Source organism: Caretta caretta, chromosome 10 (genome assembly GCF_965140235.1).
Source record: "Caretta caretta isolate rCarCar2 chromosome 10, rCarCar1.hap1, whole genome shotgun sequence".
In the NCBI taxonomy this organism is placed as follows: domain Eukaryota; kingdom Metazoa; phylum Chordata; order Testudines; family Cheloniidae; genus Caretta; species Caretta caretta.
The window spans coordinates 23,364,977-23,386,036 of NC_134215.1; the positions used below are offsets into that span (position 1 = coordinate 23,364,977).

The 21,060-nt window shown below is 43.2% G+C and overlaps 1 long non-coding RNA gene across 3 annotated transcripts in view; it reads right to left on the bottom strand.

Annotated features, from left to right (window-relative positions):
* Positions 1-311: 311 nt before the first annotated feature.
* The window catches only part of LOC125644078 (uncharacterized), a 33,942-nt gene continuing 13,193 nt past the window's right edge, over positions 312-21,060 (bottom strand). For 2 of the 3 annotated variants that reach the window (XR_012670154.1, XR_012670155.1), the window contains exons 2-4: positions 19,114-19,226; positions 1,808-2,004; positions 312-911 (exon numbers count right to left, since the gene is read on the bottom strand). This is a non-coding gene — a long non-coding RNA (uncharacterized LOC125644078). The remainder of the gene's footprint in view (positions 912-1,807; positions 2,005-19,113; positions 19,227-21,060) is intronic. The other variant, XR_007358900.2, reaches the window with a different exon arrangement.

A 21,060-nucleotide genomic window follows, 5' to 3' on the forward strand; every position in this document is an offset into this window, starting at 1 on the left:
GATGTGCTGGGATGCCACTGAGTCAGCCTATTCTGCCAGCCTGGGTCCCCTTTACCTGGCCTTGCTGGGTTAGGCTCACAAGCCTCTTCCAGCCAAGCACACAGGCAGGGCCACACCCAGCTGCACAGAGAGACAGAGATCTGCTCTGGAAAAATTCAGCCTTAGGGGCTTGCCCCAAAACTCTCATTCCCACTCCCTTTAAGGGGTACAAACCCCAAGGTTTTATGAAATTCGCCCCCTCCCTCAATGTAGAGGGAGATATGCACAGCTTCTTGCCCCCCCCCCCGTTAAAAATTACATAAACTGGGGTATAGTATAAACAAGAAATAAGTTTATTAACTACAAAAGGTGAATTTTAAGTGAATATAAGAGACAACAGACAGAACAAAGCAGATTGCTGAAGAAATAAATCAAAAATGCAAGCTAAGATCAAAATACCGAAGAAATAGGTTATAAAATGTAAATTCTCATCCTAAATGTTATTTTAGGCAGGTTGAAAAGTTTCTGTGTTTCGAGTTCCAGTTATATTTCTTTTAAGACTGGACTTCCCCGCTGCCTTCCCTTCAGGTGTTTTTAGCAGTCTTTCTTCTTGGGCAGACAGGCCATGGAGAGGATGAGTCACGTTTGCTTTCCTTCTCACCCTTAAATAGGATTTACATAGGGTAGGAATTCTTTGTTTCCCAAACTTGACCCCCCAGCCCTTCCAGTGGAAAGTTACAAGAAGTCCCAGGTAATGTTTAGTATCAGGTGACAAGACCACCTGACTGTAGTATCACATCATCCATGAGTCAGCGGCTCCGGCCAAGCCTCTTCACAGTCCATTGTCCTCGCTGATGGGCCATCCACCCTGTCTGACTTTTCCATTGTTGTACCTGAAGTGTTAGCAGTGGGCGTCACCCAAAGTAGCATAGCTGAAATACAGATACATAGTCAATATCTTAACTTCAGATACAGAAATGATACAGGCATACAAATTGGATAATCACATTCAGTAAATTATAATCTTTCCAATGATATCTTACAAGATCCATCTTGCATTAAGTATCTCTCAGTTATGTCATATTCATATCATAAGCATATTTTCATAAATAATATGGAGTGAAAGCCAGGTCTCTCAAAAGTAACATGCTTCTCCAGACAGACTTCTCCAGACAGAAGGTAGGAGACATATTTCCCTTGTGGCCCATTATGTACTATGTTTCTGATAGAAGTCTATTAGCATACTGAGTCAAATGCTAATGAAGAGCTTGTGGAGACTTCTTCAAAAGGAAATTAACAGGAAGATGTAAACAGCTGGGGGAAGGGTGGGGAGGGTTGCCAACTTTCTAATTGCACAAAACCAAACACCTTTGCCATGCCCCCTGCCCCACCCCTTCTCTGAAGCCCTGCCCCCACTCACTCCATCCCCTCTCCCTCCATTGTTGGCTCTCCCCTACCCTCACTCATTTTCATTGGGCTGAGGCAGGTGGTTGCGCTGTGGGCTCTGGGGTGGGGCCAGAAATGAAGAGTTTAGGGTGCAGGAGGGGCTCTGAGCTGGGGTAAGCATTTGGGGTGCAGGAGGGGGGTGCGGGCTCTAGGATGGAGCTGGGGATGAGGGGTTTGGAGTGCAGGAGGGGGCTCAGGGCTGGGGCAGAAGGTTGGGTATGAGCTGCAGGAGTGAGTTTGGGTGTGGAAGGGAGCTCAGGGATGGGGTTGGGGTGCGGGAGGGGATGTGGGCTCTGGGAGAGAATTAAGGTGCAGGAGGGGGTTCCAACCTGGGGCAGGGAGTTAGGGGTGTGGGAGGGGGCTCCATCTAGGTGGCGCTTACCTCAGGCAGGCTCCCTGCCTGTCCCGGCTCCGTGTGGCTCTCAGAAGCGGCCGTCATGTCCGGCTCCTAGGCACAGGGTAAAACTGCCCTCCAAATCAACTTCTTCAAAATCCTGCAAACACGCCTAAGGAGCCCTTTGCAAACACAATTACTCAAGCATGTGGATGACATCAAATGTGTTTGCTCCTTAATATCCACTAAAATGAAGCCAGAAATTATTTCAGTTGGATCAATTCTTCCCACTTCATTTAACTTTATAAAAAACACCAGGCTCTTAAAAGAAGCTTGACATACAATATTTCCTGTCAAGAGGAACATGGAGAGCTGGGTCTACTAGTCCATTGGTCCATTAGTCCACTGTAATACTAGTGTAATTCCATTGATTTCAGTGGAGTAACTTCTGATTTACCCCAGTGTGAGTACAGAATCATGCTCCAAAAGAAAAGGAGCTACAAAGGAAGAGTGGCCATTTATTTTCAACAAGCTGAAGTCCAAGATGTTGAAGCACTAGATAAATATGGATGGATAAACTCCTAGAGTTTCCCTGTGAGGTAGGTAAGAGACTCAGAGAGCTTCTTTCACCTACTACTGAAGTACATCACAATCTGTGGTGAAAAGTTGCATCTCTCCAGCAGCGCACAGCAGCCCTGTGCTACAGAACAGTTTTAGGACCATTCTAAGATGCATAAACTTAAGGTTAAAATTAGTTAAACAAATAATTACATACAACTAAATCTTCTGGGGGGAGTTAAATGTACTTTCCCAGGAATTTGGCAGGAACACCAAGCTTAGCAGACTCCTAACTTTACAGAAAGTACATTGGGCCTTTAGAACTGGAATAAATTGTTCAACAAATGGTCTTTCAAGCAAATTTCCTCTCATGATCCCATTATCAACTGTTCGGTGTGAGTACTGTGAGTATTTCTTTGAGAATCTGATATTCATGAGTTAATATTTTAGATGTGTGATTGGTCACCTAAGTTGCACGGTATTGTTTTTGGTCCTTGACTGAATGATCTAAACTTTATAAGCTGCTTCTGCGGGAAATTAACTTTGTTTATTAACTGAACACATTTTGTCTTGTGATCAGACAAACCTTGCATAAAGGCCTGACCTTAATTTCTGTGAACAGCTGCATGACCAAAACTTTGCCTGCCTGAATGCTTAGGAAAGGCAAATGAAAAAGACTGAAAACGGCCAGAGTAAAATTCATTTGCTTGTGAATAATTTCTTTCACTATTCACTGAGTGACAGGGCTGGAGGAAGAAACAGAAATGTCCTTAAAGATTAAAAGGACTACCAGGGCCAACCTTAGGGAAAATGACACCCTGGGTGAATTTGTATTTTGGCACCCCTGGACCCCACTGCCTCCCCATCCATCCCCCCCGGCCCCACTTCCTCCCCAGGTTCCCCTCACATAGCATCTGACCCCTGCTGTGTCCCTGGGCTCCCTACCCATCACCCCTGGCCCCCACTACTTCCCTGGGGTCCCCACCCCTCCATTACCTCCCGGCCCCACTGCCTCCTCTCCGCCCCCCCCCCCCCCCCATTGCTCTGAGCTCCCTTCCATGGCCTCGCACTCCAGGCCCACCCTGCTCCTTGCCTCTTGTGGTTGCCCTTGTCGCCCACCCATAAGGCCAGCCCTGAGGACTACTCAGTATTTATCAGGGATAAGTTGTTACTTGCAGGTGCAAAAGGTAAGAGCAGAAATCACAGCCAAGGAAATGAGGTGGTTCTGTAGATTCTATGTGAGGAGGAAGCAGAGCATAAATGTAGAAGGGACAGCTGAGTAACTGTGCAAAAGTACAAATGAATGAAAAGAGGAAATAAGGTCAAACAGTGGTTCTCAACCTTTCCAAACAACTATACCGCTTTCAGGAGTCTGATTTGTCTTGCATACCCCCAAGTTTCACCTCATTTTAAAACTACTTGTTTACAAATCAGACATAAAAATACAAAAAATGTCACAGCACAATATTATTGAAAAATTGCTTACTTCCTCATTTTATCATATAATTAAATACATTGATTGAAATATAAATATTGTACTTAGATGTCAGTGTGATACTTAAGCCTGTTTTTCACTTGTGAATCTTGTCAGAAGCCGAGCCCCGCTGCCCAGGACTGACGCACGTAACTTAGCTTTGCGGGGGACCCTGTGGCATGGGACCCCATGCAATTGCCCTGCTTGCCCCCCCCCCATGCTGGCCCTGCACTTGCAACCCCCCTAAACACATCCCCGGATCCCCCTCGGGGTCGCAACCCCCAGATTGCAAAACACTGATCTAGATGAGTACCCCCTTGGAAACCTCTGTGTACCCCTGGTGTCTCAGTGAACTCAATTTTCCTCCTTCTTACTCTTTTAAGGCCCAGTTTTCAAACTATCTGTGGGATACAGCTATGTGCAAAATGAGAGTGAGGTTGCAAGCCCAACCTTAGAATGCAATTACTATTTATATTATATGCATTTACACATGCAAATTTGTAACAGAATATCTAAAGTGTGGCTACTGTCATGCATATTGCGTATTGCTATGTACAGTAATGGCAATTCTGGATGAAATTCACCCTAGTGCAGAGGGCTGCACAAGGCCTATCAACCACTTAACTGGCATTTCATCCCTCAGAACAGGTCTTAAGTAAGATCTAAATGGTGGACAGGTCTCGTGCAGGCCCTTGTCACAGAAACACATTCACTCTGAATGCACAAATTTAGTACACAATTGCTTGTGCATTTTTGCACAGGGGGTTGGGCTTCTGGTATTTTTTGAAAACAAATCAGTCATTTAAGACACAAGTTGGAAATGTCTAGCCCATTTACTGATACAATCTCCCAGATTCAAGTGGAAATGTCAAATTCAGAAATGTACTTTGATATAAAATGCCACAAACCTCCTCCATATCTTGATTTTAAGCAAAGATACTGGTTTGTATTCTGGACACCATTTGTTATTAAACATTTCACTAAGGCTTTCCAGCCCAATTAAGAAACATCTGTGTCCACTATGTCTAGAACAGGCAGAGTCAAATAAGAATTTGATGGGATGGGTTTCAGACCATTTATTGCTAACACAGTAAATCTAGAACAGCTGAGGCTGATAATTGAATCTTGAATGTCCCATCTTACAAGCTATACAGGAGTACAAAGGGGCCGATTCTTAGCTGGTGTGAAGTAGCTTAGCTCCACTGAAACCAAGGGAGCTTCACCAGTTCATACCAACTGACGATCTGACTCCAGGTTTTTTAACCAAGCAGGAGGTGGAGGGGTGGGGGGGAAGGGGAAAGAGAGAATGACATAATAAGGAAAAGCTGGATGATAAAGGCCTAGTCATAAATCACAAGAGCGAAGCCAATGGACGTGATCTGAAAAACTTCAGAAGTGCAGGTCCATGTATCAAAATGTGCCCACAATTGTTTGCTCTATGTATACTTGCAATCATTGTTTATTCACAAGGGCAAATGGGCAGAACATGCCTCCTGGGCTATTCACAAATGCACATACTTAATTTGCATGCACAATCACAGTAAATGTTGTGCAAATTATGCATGACATTGCACACACATTTTTGCACTCTGTCCTGTGCTTTTGAAGACACAGAAATCAAGTCCTTAAATTCAAATAGTTCTAATACAACTTACGTGCATATCAATTTCAGATAAGAGATACTTTCTAACCATTGAGAATGAAACAAGAACCTGAATTTGCAAACCAAACCTACTTGGAGTCCAGAAGCTCAGCTGCTGATCACACAGCCTCATTTACGGGAAACCATCCAGGTGAAAGAGAAACTAACGTTGTTTCTTTTCCTACTAATACAGCTTTGTATACTCTAGCGATATTGTTTTTACCATGTTATCTTTGCAAGCACAGATAACACTGTGGTTACAGATAATTATTTTTGCAGATGCCAGAAATTAATCTGTAGTAGATTATGTCCTAAATTATCACTTTCGTTTCTTTCATAGCTTTTAAGGCCAGAAGGGACCATTATGATCACCTCCTGCTTGATAAAGGCCATTGCAACTTCTTTGCATTCTAGTAATTCAAAATGGGTTGGTTTTCTTTTTCAGTGACCCAGCACCCCAGCCTGTTGTTGGAGGTGCTGCCATATTGGAAGCGCTAAATCAGAGATATATGCACGTGGAGCAACACTCAGCTCATTTGAGGGAGAGGGAGAAAATAGCTGCCTACCACTTTCCCTGTCCCTACCCACGCCTCCGGTCCTTAAACCTGTATTAGCTTCTAATGGCTCCCTAAAGACTAACCCACCAGTGGAGATCACTGGAGCCAAGCACACTCCAGTCACACACCCTTTCTACACCATGGGGACTGGGAGGGATGGAGTAGAGCCAATTACTCCAGCTGTACATCGTCCTCAAGGCTCATTAGGGCATCTTTAAGTCTCCATTGAGCCCCCAAAGCAGTACAAAGGAGAAAGAACAGAGCCAAAAAAAGTGACCTGCCATCTTTTGGATATAAAATCAAGGTCCTGATCATTAAGAGGCCCGATTGTCAGAATTTTAAGCATGCAGACAAGTATAGAAGTTTGCACATAAATATTGCAACTCCTCACTCATTCATAACTGTGTCTGCAAATTGCCATTTCAAATCACAACTGGTCACATCTATGTGCAATTACTTAAATTGTGCATCTAACTATCTGAAAATCAGGCTAGTAAAAACTGATGGCACTCTTTAGAAGATCGGGGTTGTTACCACTGGTGTCTTGGAGAAGCTATAACTCACATGATTTCATTCTAACTATTAAAATTCCCTCTGTGATCCCAGCTGGATTCAGTGAGTTTCACTTTCTGTCCTAATCTACTGTACAGTCTTGCAGTTGTTGTTAAATACTGCCCAACCTTTACCAAAGAAGTGACTGAACAGTGGTAGACAAAGTAATTCATAGGTAGATACGATTAGATTCAGATTAGCTACTATCACCTAGGTGACCAAGACTCAAGGTTATTCATCCAAGAGTTCTGAAGGAACTCAAATATGAAATTACAGAACTACTAACTGTGATATGTCACTTATCACTTAAATCAGCCTCTGTACCAGATGACTGTCCGATAGCTAGTACAATACTGATTTCTAAAAAATGGCGATTCCAGAGGCAATTCTGACCATTACAGCCGGTAAGCCTAACTTCAGGACCAAGGCAAACTGGCTGAAACTGTAGTAAAGAACAGAATTATCAGATGGATATATGAACACGATATGTTGGGGAATAGTTAACATGACTTTTGTAAAGGGAAATCATGCTCACCAATCTATCAGAATTGTTTGAGGGGATTAAACAAACATATGGACAAGGATGATCCAGTGGATATAGTATCCCTCACCAAAGGCTCTTAAGCAAAATAAGCAGTCATGGGAAAAGAGGGAAGATCCTTTCATGGATCAGTAACTGTTTAAAAGATAGGAAACAAAAGGTAGGAATAAATGGTCATTTTTCACAGTACAGAAAGGTAGATAGCAGTGCCCCTCAGAGATTTGTACTGGGACCAATGCTGTTCAACATATTCATCAATGAACTGCACAAAGCAGGTGAACAGTGAGATGGCAAAAATTGCAGATGATACAAAATTATTCAAGATAGCGAAGTCCAAGAAAACTACAAAGAGTTAAAAAGAGATCTCACTAAACAGGGTGATGGGGCAACAAAATGGCGGATGAAATTCAATATGTATAAATGCAAAGTGATGCACATAGGAAAACAAAATCCTAACAATATATACAAAATGATGGGGTCTAAATGAGCTGTTACCATTCAAGAAAGAGATCTTGGTGTCATTTTGGGTACATTCTGAAAACATTTGCTCAATGAGCGGTGGCAGTTAAAAAAGCTACCAATGTTAGGAATCAGTAGGAAAGTGATAGATAAGATGGAAAATACAAAAAAAGCGTTTTTTATTGCCGTCATTCTTTACCTAATTGCTGGGAAGTTTACAGCTGGCATTGAAACCATTTACAGAATGGACGGAAAGCTGTTCAGGCTTAGCAGGCTGAAAGCCAAGAGCAAGATCTCCACAACATCTGTTGTGGAACTTCAGTATGCTGAGGACAACACAATCTTTGCCCACTCTGAGAAAGATCTTCAAACAGTCTTGAATGTGTTTGCTGATGCTTACGCATGTCTTGGTTTCACTCTTAATATCAAGAAGACTAAACTGCTCTATCAGCCCACTCCAAATGAGGTATTACATGCCCTATCTATCAAAGTCAATGGAGTGGCAGTGGAGAATGTCGATCATTTCCTCTACCTTGGAAGTCATCTTTCATCCAAGGCAGATATTGATGCAGAAATTCAACTTCGCCTGAGCTGTGCCAGTGTAGCTTTTTCTTGTTTATGGCACAGGGTTTCTGAAGATCACGACATTCCAACAGACACCAAGCTTCTTGTTTATCAAGCTGTTATTCTTCCAACACTGTTGTATGGGTCCGAAACTTGGACAACCTATAGACAGCACTTGAAAGTCCTTGAGAGGCACCATCAACGCTGCCTTCGTAAGATTCTGAAGATCAAATGGGAAGACAGGCACACCAGTATTAGTGTTCTGGAAGAGGCAAAGACCACCAATATCGAGGCAATGATCATCCATCTGCAATTCCGCTGGACTGGTCATGTTGTCTGGATGCCAGACCATCGCCTCCCAAAACAGGTACCTGTTCTCTCAGCTGAAAGAAGGGTACCGTAACGTGGGTGGACAACAGAAGTGTTATAAGGACTTGCTGAAGGACAACCTAAAAAAGAGTAATATTGACATTGACACTTGGAAGACACTTGCCCAGGATTGCTTAAAACAGAGTGAAGTCCTACATGATGGTCCCCTGGATTTTGAACTTGCTCGACAACAAGCTGAAGAGGACAAGAGGCGCAGGAGGAAGGAGAGACTGGCTTCCAGTCATAGTCAACAGCCTCCTGCTGAGCCTGAAAACATTGTAATAGAACTTATGGTTCAACGATTGGCCTTATTAGCCACCTGAGGACCCATAACTGCCATGGAAGATGATCATACTTGGTAACGAGTGATCGCCCATCATGATCACTAACATCTCACTGTCTTTAATGTAATTATCCTTATAACAACATCTAGGGATGGATCCCCGGGCTAGAGATGGGGAATTTAGGCACAGATTTACACTTAAAACTTTTGCTGGTATAGTGGGGTCACTTGGGGTGTGTGGTATTTTAACAACACTTCTATACCAGGAAAAGCCTAAGGGCCGGTCTAGACTGAAAACATACATTGCCATAGCTATGCCTCTCAGGAGTGTGAAAAATCGACACCTCTGTCACAGTGGGCTTGATTTTGCTGTCACTTGTGGGTAGGACAGTCTTCATTTAGGAGAGGTCATAGCATTATGCCTCAGATGTATGCTTGCCACTAGCTGCCTTCACTAGCTGCATTAAGATAATATATGTTAGCCTAACAGACATATAGCTCTTAAGTGAACCATTACATGTCTTCTGTCAGTTGCAGTTACTTTCTCTTCTCTTTCCTATAAATGTCATGATTTACTGCCATGAATTTTGGTTGGAGGCATGATCATCTCAGGGAAAAAAAATCCCATCCAAAGGGAACAAAAGTAAAAGCAGATGCAGGACCCTGTCCACTCATCTTGTGATTTTTAAGGTGAACTCACTCACTTATTGTTGTGCCCTTTTCTCATAAAGGGAGTTTCCCTGCTACCAATCACTGAAGCTGCCTTTGTGCTTCTGCAAATCTCTCCTGCAGTTGCCAAGTGCTGTAAACTGATAACAGTTAGGAAGACGCGCTTTAAACTGCACCAGCTCAGAACAAGAGTCATTGGCATGCTGTGACTGTCTAGAATGGTGGCAGAAGGTTTGGTTTCTGTTCTTGAACTTAAAAGAGCCTGCACCGATCTTGCAAGTTATATGCCCTATTATTTAATCCCAAAGGCATGTGTATAGTGAGCCATACAGCACATTGTTACATTAGTGCAGGTATATCCTAAGACTGACCTTCTTCAGAAGTGAATTAGTTGTTCCCGAAGGACAGGTTAGACTGAGAGCCCTGGAGAGTAATATTCACGTATCTGCTGATAAAGCATGGACAGCAACATGGTAATATTCCTCCAGTGTAATTCAGCTGATCTATCTTAGGTACTTATATGGCCCCTATCTCTGTAATTAGTATCTGAATGCCATGGTTGGAGCGATAACACAGCCCTGTTTGACTCCTGTTTGTACTGTGAAATGTTCACTCTGGGAGCCAGTGCTGCTCAGAACAGTCACTTTCATGTTAACATGAAGAAATTTTAGGACATTGATGTATTTATCAGGACATCCAAGTTTAGAAAGTACAGTCCAGAAGACACGGCGATTCACTGAATCAAAGGCTTTATTTAGATCAATAAAAGCCATGTACTGTGGTCGGTTTTGCTCCCAACACTTTTCTTGCAGCTGCCGTGTTATGAAGATCATATCCCACAGTTCTACGACATGGTCGGAAACCACTCTGTGACTCTGGTAAAATTTCTTCTGACGGGGCAGAAGGCGGGTTGCAAGGATCCGCGCCAGAACTTTGCCTGCAATAGCTAGGATGGAGATACCATGATAATTTCCACAATCCACTTTATCCACTTTATGCCTGTCTGGCTCAGAATGGACTTTTTCTCTGCTGGGTCCAATTGGTAAAGGTCTGGTAGGGTTTTTGTCTCCCTCACAGTACTGTGGAGGCACAGTTGGGTAAGGAACAGGACTGGGAAGTAATATTAGAACATAAAGCCTGAAGAGAAACATCTTCCAGAGATAAACGAGACCTGGGATTTTGCTGGTGGATTATGTGCCTGTAAGAAAGGGAGACCTGAAGTCTTCATAGACTGAGGTCTCCCTTGGTACCCTGTGGTCCTCCTCATGGGAGCAGGGCAGGAGGCAAGAGAATTCATATGTGAGCTGAGTCCTAGGGGTAAGCTGAAGAGGGTCTTCCAGAGCCAAGTTATTGGTTACCTGTAACCCTGCATTGGACCCAGTTAAATGCCTGCTGTGTGAGGGGGTGGACATATAGCCCCCACCCCTTTGTTAAAGCTGTGGCCTCCTGCTTAAATCCATCCCTGTGCCTGTCTTTCATTGCTTCATGTCCTGACCAATGACTTTCTGTCACTAGTGTCCTGGCCCAGATTGAACTGATGGCTTAGAAGCAAAAGCGGGCTTGGTTGGACTCTAACTGGGCCAGCCTTAGCTCCATCTCATTCATGAGGGAGCAGCGATGCAGCCAAGTGTGAAAGAACTCTCTCTCTCCAATTGGAGACCAGCGAGTGCAACAGCCACCACCTCTACCTTAGGGTATTTCCTTCTCTTGCCAGAGCATGCCCATTCTGCTGCTCAGTGAGCCTCCTCACTCACACAGATGGGGGCTGTGTCGGCTTTGCTATTAATCTTGAATAGCAGAGGATTTGAGCAGAGATGCAATGTAGCTGTGTACTTTAAATGGTTAGTGTACACAGAGCCACATGAAGTTTGGGTTTGCTTACATTCAGGTTTATGGCTCATCCCATACAGAGATGAACTGTAACCCCCAAATCCAGATCTGGTTTTGGTTTTGGTTTCCTAATCTCTCCAAAATTTGGGGGGATATTTGGATTTGTTTCCAATTCAGGCCCATCACTAATTTTAGCATTTATTGGATGTTATCCCTAAGATTAAATACTCATTTAACCTCAGTAGGACATATGCTGTACTTACAGTATATTATAGGAAACTTTTAATTAGTTCACATTGTCATTGGAAATATAATTACATTAAACCACTTAAAAATGGATTTATTAGGATGTAACATCAATTCAATGCATTTCTCCCCCTACCATTTGCCCAGAGTTTGATTTTATGGCACACTTGTCACAATTTTTCAAACTAAACGAACTATAGAGCTGTGCAAAGTTGATGATTTTCATTTCACAGAATATCATGGATTTCCACCCCACGCCCCTGAGGTGTGTTGCATTTCATACATACACACACACAAATTTTACTTCATTCCAAATTTCAGCAAAATGATTAATTTTACACTGAAAATGGGAAAAGGGCAAAGTTCTGCATGTTTTTGATAGGAAGCCACGTGTGCTCAGAAATATGCCAGGTTTTGCTTTTGTCTAGGGGTTAAATCACAGGAATGGAAGTCACCAGGTTCTTTTCCTCATTTTGCCACAGATTTGCTGTGTGACTTTGGATAAACTGTTTAACCTTCCTATGCATCAGTTTTCCTGTCTGTAAAAGGGACTGAAAATAGGAACTTCAAAGAGGTTCTGTGAGGTCTAATGGTCCTTTGAGGTTCATAGACAAAAAGGGTGTTTACAGAAGGGTCAGATATTATTGTTACAGCAGGTGTTCCTGGGTGGCGCTGTTCTTTTTCTGAGTATGTGACCACAGTTCAGTCTTTGAAGAAATGCTTGTGTTGTGAATTTAGAAAAGCGGTTTCATTGTGGGGGAACTGTAGCAAGCAGCTAAGGAGTTTATTCTCTGCCTTAATCTTGCTAAGAATCAATTCTTGAGGCACAGCTGTTGCCTGGGAACCGAACATTGGTGTTTTGGCCAGGATGGCTGCATGTCCTTTATGACCACCTTTGTCCAAGGACAGGCTTTTATAGCGTGAGCGCAACAAGTTCTACTTAGGATATGTCTACATTGCAATCAAAGGTGTGATTGCAGTTCACGAAGCATATCCATGCTAGGTTTAATCTGGATAGCACAGCTAAAAATAGCAATGAAGACATGATAGCACAGACACTGATGTGGGCTAGCAATGTGAGTACGTATTCAAGGTACAAGGCAGGCTTGTATAGTCTGCACTGAAGCCAGCACCAGTGTGTCTTCACTACTGTTTTTAGCCATGCTGGCTAGATTAAAGCTAGCGTGGTGTATGCTACCAGTGCTACAGTCACACCTTCAATCGCAGAATAGACGTACCCTGAGAATATCCTGTGTCACTGATTCCTCCTGCAACAGGCAGCTGACCTGCAAGGGACAGGAAAGGGACAAACTGATTTATTGTTGCACTTAGCAGCACACAGCTCTCGCTTTCCTCCCCAAACCTTAAGGTCAGAGAGTTTATGTGAGTGAAACTAATAAATCAGCAAATATCTGATTGGAAAAGCCTTTAACTTCTACATTCACCCTCACAAAATGTAAAAGACACATATACACCATTCTGAGGGGTCTGAAATGGGTTCTCTCTGAATCTGGGTTATATATCATTCCATGTACCTCAGGAATCACACATAGCCCATCTTACTCATATTAGTTCAAGTTGGTTCCATGGATGAACAAAAGGACAGCCCTAAAATGCAGTCCTTCCTACAATCTCAACATGAACTTTCTTTAAGGTTCAGTTTTGTTTGGATAAGATGGTTCCAGACTCTCTCTCCTCACAACCTACAGAAGACCTCACAGCTCCATCCCAAACATATCTGAGGTACTTCTATGACCCTGTGACGTTATCTAATTGAAATATAACCATATAGATCATTGTTGCAACCACTGTTATATATTTGCAGCAAATATTGTACAAAGGTTGTCGAGTGAGGTGTCTATTAAAAGATTATATTTTGCTGGTATGATTATGCTGTCTGTATGCATGTATCATTTTTGTATGTGAAGTTATAAGTATTGGAATATCCACCAGCTTTATGGGGATTGTCTGCCCCATTCTTTGCAGTTCACCCTAATTGAGTGACCATAGCTATCCTGCACGGGGACACCTGTCAAAACCAGATATGCCATGTAATATAGCTGCAAAAATGTTATAATTTGCCAGATATGATAATCTTGTTTGTATGTTTGTATCACCTTTGTATTATGAGTTATAGATATGCATGTATGTCTATATTTCAAACCTGTGCTATGTTTCTGGGTGACACCCCCCCGACAGTTTGACATCAGCACTGCCTAGCCTGCTTGATGGCCCATTAAGGACCATCAGCCATTGAGAGAAGGCAGGTACACCATATGACTCAGCAAGACATGTAGGAACATGTCTATAGACAGAACTCTAGGCTTCCAAGCCATGTGCTGTGCAGCTTATGTTTGAAACAAAGGAAGCACAGGCTGCATGGCAAAAGACTATAAAAGGCAGTTGCATCTTCTCCATTTTGTCTTCAGTCCTGCTTCTTACCTCCGAAGGAACTTTGCTACAAACTGAAGCTCTGAACAAAGAACTGAATGACCCATCCAAGCTGTGGATGTACTCCAGAGACTTGACTTAAGCCAGTAGTTTATTCCACCAGTGCTACAAGCCTGAACCAAGAACTTTGCCATTACTATATGTAATTGATTCCTTTAACCAATTTTACCTCTCACCTTTCTTTCTTTCTTTTTATAAATAAACCTTTAGGTTTTAGATACTAAAGGATTGGCATCAGCGTGATTTTTGGGTAAGATCTAAGTTATATATTGACCTGGGTGTGTGGCTGGTCCTTTGGGATCAGAAGAACCTATTATTTGATGAGACTGGTTGTAAAGAACCACTCATCTCTGACTCCAGTGTTTTTGGTGGTGGTGATATAAGAACTGGAATGCCTGAGGAAACTGCCTTTATGTTTTCTTGTTAGCCAGTGTGATGAAACAGGAGTTAACTTTTGTGGCTCGTTTGGTATATCTTATAAAACAATAGCCACCAGTTTGGCGTTGTGTTTGCCCTATTTCTCAGCAGTTTGTCCTGAATTTTGTATCCTCAGTTGTGACCCACTAAGGCACAGTTACACACCCCCATTACTATAGTGTAGTACCTGAATGCCTCACACTCTCTAATGTATTTATTCTGGCAACACCCCTGTGAGTTAAGGAAGAGTTATTATCTCCATTTTACAGAGGGGAAACTGAGGCACAGATAGGCTAAGTGACTTGCTCAAGTTGACACAGAAAGTCTGTGGCAGAGTAGGGATTTAAATCCAGGTCTCCAAAGTCCTAGATTAATAACCTAACCACAGGATCATCCTTCCTCTCAAATAACGTATTATCTGTGCCTCAGTTTCTCCATGTAAAATGCTTACCTATCGCTGCAAAGTGCTTTAAGGTCTACAGATGAAAAGCATTGTGTAAGTAGTGTCTATTATTATTATTATTCCTCTTTATGATATCCCAATATCTTCTCTTTTCCATCTTGTGTGAACCTTCCTTGCATATATCCGAAAATCCCATTGTGATATCCAGTGAGGACCTGACTTCACTTCTGGTAATCAAAAAAGTTTGAATTTCCTGACTGCTAGTTAAAAGGATTGTTTTACATTTTTATTTTTTGGATTAAAGTTTTTTATTATTCTGTGAAAAAGAAAGCGCATGAAAAATATACATTAATTACATTAATTATATTAACTTGCTCATTGATTAGAGCAATTGATAATATGTACAAAAAGGCTGTGGGGAGGAAAATACAGGACATATTATATGGTTTCATCTAACTGGATGGATGTCTTAAACAAGGTAATAATTAATTTCCTGGCTAAATTGTCAGATGACTAAATGGTCATGAAAATTTGGCGACTTTCAAACATTCACAGCAACTGGCCAAATATTCATAATGTGAACAACTAACAAACTGCTCCTGTGTGTCATGGTGGTCCAAACTCAGCATCTCTATGTGCAAAAAAATGTATGAATCGGGGGAGGAGAGATTTACAATGAAAATGTAATTGTTCCAGCTAATGATTTCCAGCAGAGGGTGCTTTGCAGTAAACGATCTAAATAAAAAACTAAATGTTTTCTTTGGAAAATGAGTAATACTGTTGACTTTTATAGGAACTTGCAAAGCACGGTATGTAAAAAGAGAACTTCCTGTGAAGATGACAGATGCATGCAAATATAAAATACACACAAATCAAATTAAGTGGCTTTCTGGCTATCTCTGTTTCCTTTTTCTCCTCAATATGGCCTGTCTACTTCAGCAGAAGGCCCTTTCAACTATATACAACATGCATATGTGCATTAGTGCTAAAATAACTGTGTGCAATGGACTGCTTTAGCCTACTGCAAGAAATATAGTGTTGTGGCACAGCTAATTTGCAATTCAGGTTTTTTTAGCTAATTAGGTACCCAGGTGTGTATCCAAATGAAAGAGCAGTCACATTCCTAATTTGCATGTACAATTGTTATGATTCTTGAGTGCAAATTACCTGTTATAGTGATTTATATAATCAGAATAACTGTGCATAAGTAGGTCTACAATTGTGGACCTAATGTCTTTGAAACTCTGAACCTCCTCTTTTTTGTAATCTGTCCCCTGTCAACTGCTCCAGTAGCATGAAGGGGTCAGAAAGCTGATGGAGATAGCCCCTAGGAAAACCCCCAGTACAGGATCTCCCAAGCCAGCATAGAGCTAGCATAAAGGTGTATGTCTGTCCCCTATGCCTGGCTTGAGGTAGGAAGGGGCATATTGATGGCTGTAGAAAGTGTGGCTGGCGCACACCAAACTCTGGCTATTCTGGGCTATACAGTGGCCCCCAGGTAGCTCTGGATAGTTGCCATAAATTAGGGCAACCACTGGGGCTGCTCGAAGTTACACAGGAGATGGGCAAAAAGACACCTTTGCCACCCACCCTTAAGACTGCACAGGAGCCACAACTCAGAATCAGGGCACACAAACTAAAACTAAATTGCCGAAGCTTGAGAAATAGAAGCTGAGTTGAACCCAAGAAGGCTGGCTTGGCTTGGCACATTGTTCAGGGTCATTCGAGGTCGATGTACCAAGAGAATTGTGTTTCTGCTGCATTTCCATTCACTCAATAGCAGACCACAGGTAGGTGCATTTTCATAACTGAATGAAGAGCTCTGCCCCCTTACTCATGTTGAGTAGTGCCTTACTCTGTGAGAAAGTCCTATTGTGGGATGGCTCACAGAAGCAGCAGAAGGTCCCTGTAAGTGTGTGTATTTGGGGGGGCAACAGAGCCCGAACTGTACCCGAACTGTACATGCCCCTGTACCGCCCTTTCTCCCTGAGACCCTGCCCTCGCACTGCCCATTCCCCCAAGGTCCCGCTCCCATGCTGCCCCTTCTTCCCTAAACCCCGCCCCCTGCTCGCTCCTCTCCTCCCCCACACCCATCGCCTGCCCTTACTGCCAGTAAAAAGTGGGAGGGCACTGGACCCCCACCCCCTCGTTCTGGCACACCTGATTGCTTGCAGATTAGGATACCGATCTCAACATGAGTTAGGCAGGTGGAATCAAGGCCCTTATCTTAGAATATCTCTAAACAGGTGAGACTGAGCTGCCAGCTATATTTACTTATTTGTATCTCCTAGGAGCCCAAGTCATGGACCAGGGCCCATTGTCGTAGGTGCTGTACAAACTCAGAATAAAAAGCTGGTCCCAGCCCTAAGACGCTTACAATCTCAGTATAAGAAAAGAGACAACAGATTTTATAAACAGATGCGGGAGTGCACGTGCAACAATGAGTCCAGCGTGAGGATAAAGATCCATTGGTGGCTATGATTTAATTAATGACACCCTCTTGTGCTGCTGTCACTGTGGCTAGGAATGCTGATGTACGTTGAAACCCATGATTCAGCGCACGTTATAAGGCAGGTCACATGTCAGATGGTGCCCATAGGATGTAAATGACTAACCCACCACCTGTGGCAATGGGTGGGGTGGAGCTGCAGTGCCCCTCAGAGAGGCACAGTGCCTACCACAGCTCCCCATCAGAGTCATTTGCAACAACCTTTGGGGGAGGGGGATCAGCATGCTCCAGGCCTGGCAGCCAGCAAGCCATGGCTCTGCCTATTCACTGCTCCCTCTCCTGCCCCCTCCCCCCACTCCCAGGCAGATGCTGAAGGGTAAGGGAATCTCCCACCTTCCTCCAGGTAGCCTAGCTACTTTTTTCAAGTTCAAGATTAAAATGAAAGTGTACATATCAAGTAGGAGGATGACAGTTCTGGGTATCTGTTAAGAAAAACTAAAGTGATCCTTTAAGTATAGAATGCTTGGAAATTAATTTGTTGCATATTCATTCTTCTTCTTCTTTTTTAATTAAAGAGAAGATGGGTGGTGTACAGTAGAGCCTCAGAGTTATGAATTGACCAGTGAAACATACACCTCATTTGGAACTGGAAGAATGCAGTCAGGCAGCAGCAGAGAGAGAGAGAGAGAGAGAGGAAAAAAAAGCAAATATAGGACAGTACGGTGTTAAAAGTAAACTACTAAAAAATAAAGGGAAAGCAGTATTATTTCTTCTGCATAGTAAAGCTTCAAAGTTATATTAAGTCAGTGTTCAGCTGTAAACGTTTGAAAGTTTTGATCGGAGTTACAAACATTTCAAAGTTCCGAACAACCTCCATTCCCAAGGTGTTCATAATTCTGAGCTTCTCCTGTATAATTCTTACTGCACAGAGCATGGTGAGGCAATGCAGTGTATGCTTGTGAGCACCAGAGAGAGCCAGGGAGGGAGAAGAGAGGAGAAAGAAGGTGGTGGGAGTTGTGTTGTCGTCATGAGAATTTGCATGAACGACAAAGCTGGTTTGATTTTACTGACAGCTTGCTAACCTGAGTCAAAATACAAGATTGAACTTTTCATAAAGGAAGTTCACTAGCAGGGAGTCACAGACGAATTGTCAGATTATAAGCAAACTCAGGACTCAGGGGGAGAACGCAGACTAAATTCTAGAAGGCAAAGAATGACTGGAGAATATTCAGTCAATATCCTGCAGAGAAAGCAAGAGATTAGGGAATATTCCTCAGACTACATGAAATGGTAAAGAAAAATTACAGACTGTGATGAAAGAGTCAGGCTAAAAGCTGAAGGAGAGCAAAGGATGGAGGTCATGAGGCATACACCCCAGCTGGCCAAGTGTCTCACTCCTGTGAATTTGGGGAAGCACACAGGGAAGGTCAGGGATCTAATAAGGAAGCAGGTATATCTACGAAGGAGGAGCATTATGGGGTGATATACTGGAGGGACCTGTGTATATGTGGGGATGGAATGAGTCACCAGCTTGCTTTCCCCAGCAGGCACCTGCTGTCTGAAGAGCCTTTCAGTTGCTTCACCCTGATCTTGCTGTGTTCGGATAGAGAGAGGAGCCAGGTACCAACAGCCTTTCCTTAAAGCCCGCTGCTATAGCAGAGCCTGGACATACACAGAGCCTTGACTGGATCGTGTGTATTTTGCTCCTTCTAGGCTTTGTAGGTTACTATGGAAACCTGCCATGGCCCTGTGGGGTATTATGCTTGGGGGTGGAGGGGTCATGCGTTTGTGGTATAAGAGACTCAGGCTCCAGATTTCATTAGAGGGCACTGGCCATTCTGGGACATGTTTTTCAGTGTTTGGCATACAGCAATGTAAACAGTCACTTGCCTTAGCCATGCAGCCCAGTGTGACCAGGATCTCCCTCTCCCTCAGGTCATGTTTTGGACATTGTGCACAGCCCCAGTAGACAGGCTGGGAGCTCCATGAGGGCCAGTGGAGAGCTGAAACGAGAGAAAAGCTGTTCCATATCTGCTACAGCAACCTCAAAGCTGCAATACAGGAGTAGCCACAGCTGCTGTGGGGCTAGTGGGGTCACGGATCCACAAGCCCTGCCTCTAGCACTCCCCTTCCCGATCTGCATAACTCTGTGGTTTGACAGCAGAAGTGGCCCCCGCAGAGCCGTGGTGATGGAGGAGGGTGGGATTCAATATTCCTCCTCCTCTTCCTTCTGCACAGCAGCATCATAGTGATTCTGCTGTGTTCAGGGCCAGAGGAGACAAGATTTTCCCTTGTGTGAAAAATGAGTAATAGAAAAAACTACACAAAAACCCACAAGACGGAAAAGCTGCCAGTGACCTCCCACTCATTCATAATTAATGAGCCTACTATTTTGCGTTGATACTCAACAGCGCCTTTCACCTGAGAATCTGGAAGCACTGTACAAACCTGTGTTCATCCCTCACGCTCCTGAATTTTCCTGGGCACTATTCCAAACCTCGTGGTACACTTGGACTTGAATGTCCATGTTCTAGTTCACACAGAGAAAGGTCAGCTGGTGTAAAACAGAACACCAAAGCAGCATGTGTCCAGCAGTGGTGCGGTGCTAGGGAGTCAGGGGCCAAGCCGAGGTGAGATGATAAGGAGGGAAGCGCGAAGAAAAAGAATGGGAAAGGGCAAACGCAGTAGAGGAGATCAGCTGGGTAAGAAGTGAATGTGAAAGAAAAGAAGCAACAAGCTACAGTACAGGGCAGGGCAGGGCAAGGACAGGAGGAGAACACGAGAACATCAAATAAGGGCTGGTTTTAACTTAGCTCATAAGGCCCTGCAAATCTCCCAGCAGCTCTGCATGCAACTATCTGCAATACACGTTTATTACCTGCCACAGTCCAGTAGTTCAAAGCCTTGCAGACAGAGAACTGTTTGCACAAAGAGGGAACTATCAGTTAAGATGAACTAATGAAAGTGACAAACTTAATGAGAGAAGCGAAACCAAAATGATGAGCCCAGAAAAATAGGGAGATGACACTTGACTGCTGAAACATAGGTATTTTAAGAAAAGTGACATTCTATAATGCTGCTGACCTTCAAATCTGATCAGACTATCTATTGCTGTCATAATGCGAAGGGCACAACTGCTTGAGTTCCACCATGTCTTTCTAGATTCAGATTTTGAAGGAATGGTAGTAACATCAGAAAACATGTGGGAACCAATTAGCTAATTTCCTTCCACGCAACAAGTCCATCAACATATACTCTTTAAAGTAATCATAAATCTAATAAGAAAAGGAGTACTTGTGGCACCTAAGGTACCACAAGTACTCCTTTTCTTTTTTCGAATACAGACTAACACGGCTGCTACTCTGAAACCTGTCATAAATCTAATATGGCCCAGATCTGTCTCTCACTTACACTTGAGGAAATCAGGGGCAATTCTATTTCTAGTCCATAATATTACATTGGTGTGAAACTGATGAAAGTGACAGACCCAAAGTGTTTTCAAATCGAATAGGATTTACAGATGTAGTGTCATACACAGGGATCCACACCAGCCAAGCCCTACCCCATGTAGATCCCTTTGCAAGAGTGGAGCATTTGCCATCAAGCTAACTAGTAAGAGATCCAAACAAACCATCTTGTTTGTCTAACTTAAGATCACTGTTTAAATGGCAACAAATAATGGGGTAAATTCCTCCCTGAGGTCAAGTGAGGAAATAAATGAGGCCCATCCTGAATAGGTGCAACAAGGAGCAAAAATTCTTCACTGAAATGCTACCTGAGGTCTCAGTGACTACAACAGTTGAGTCACAGTGAATTCTTAGGAGTGAGGAGGATTGT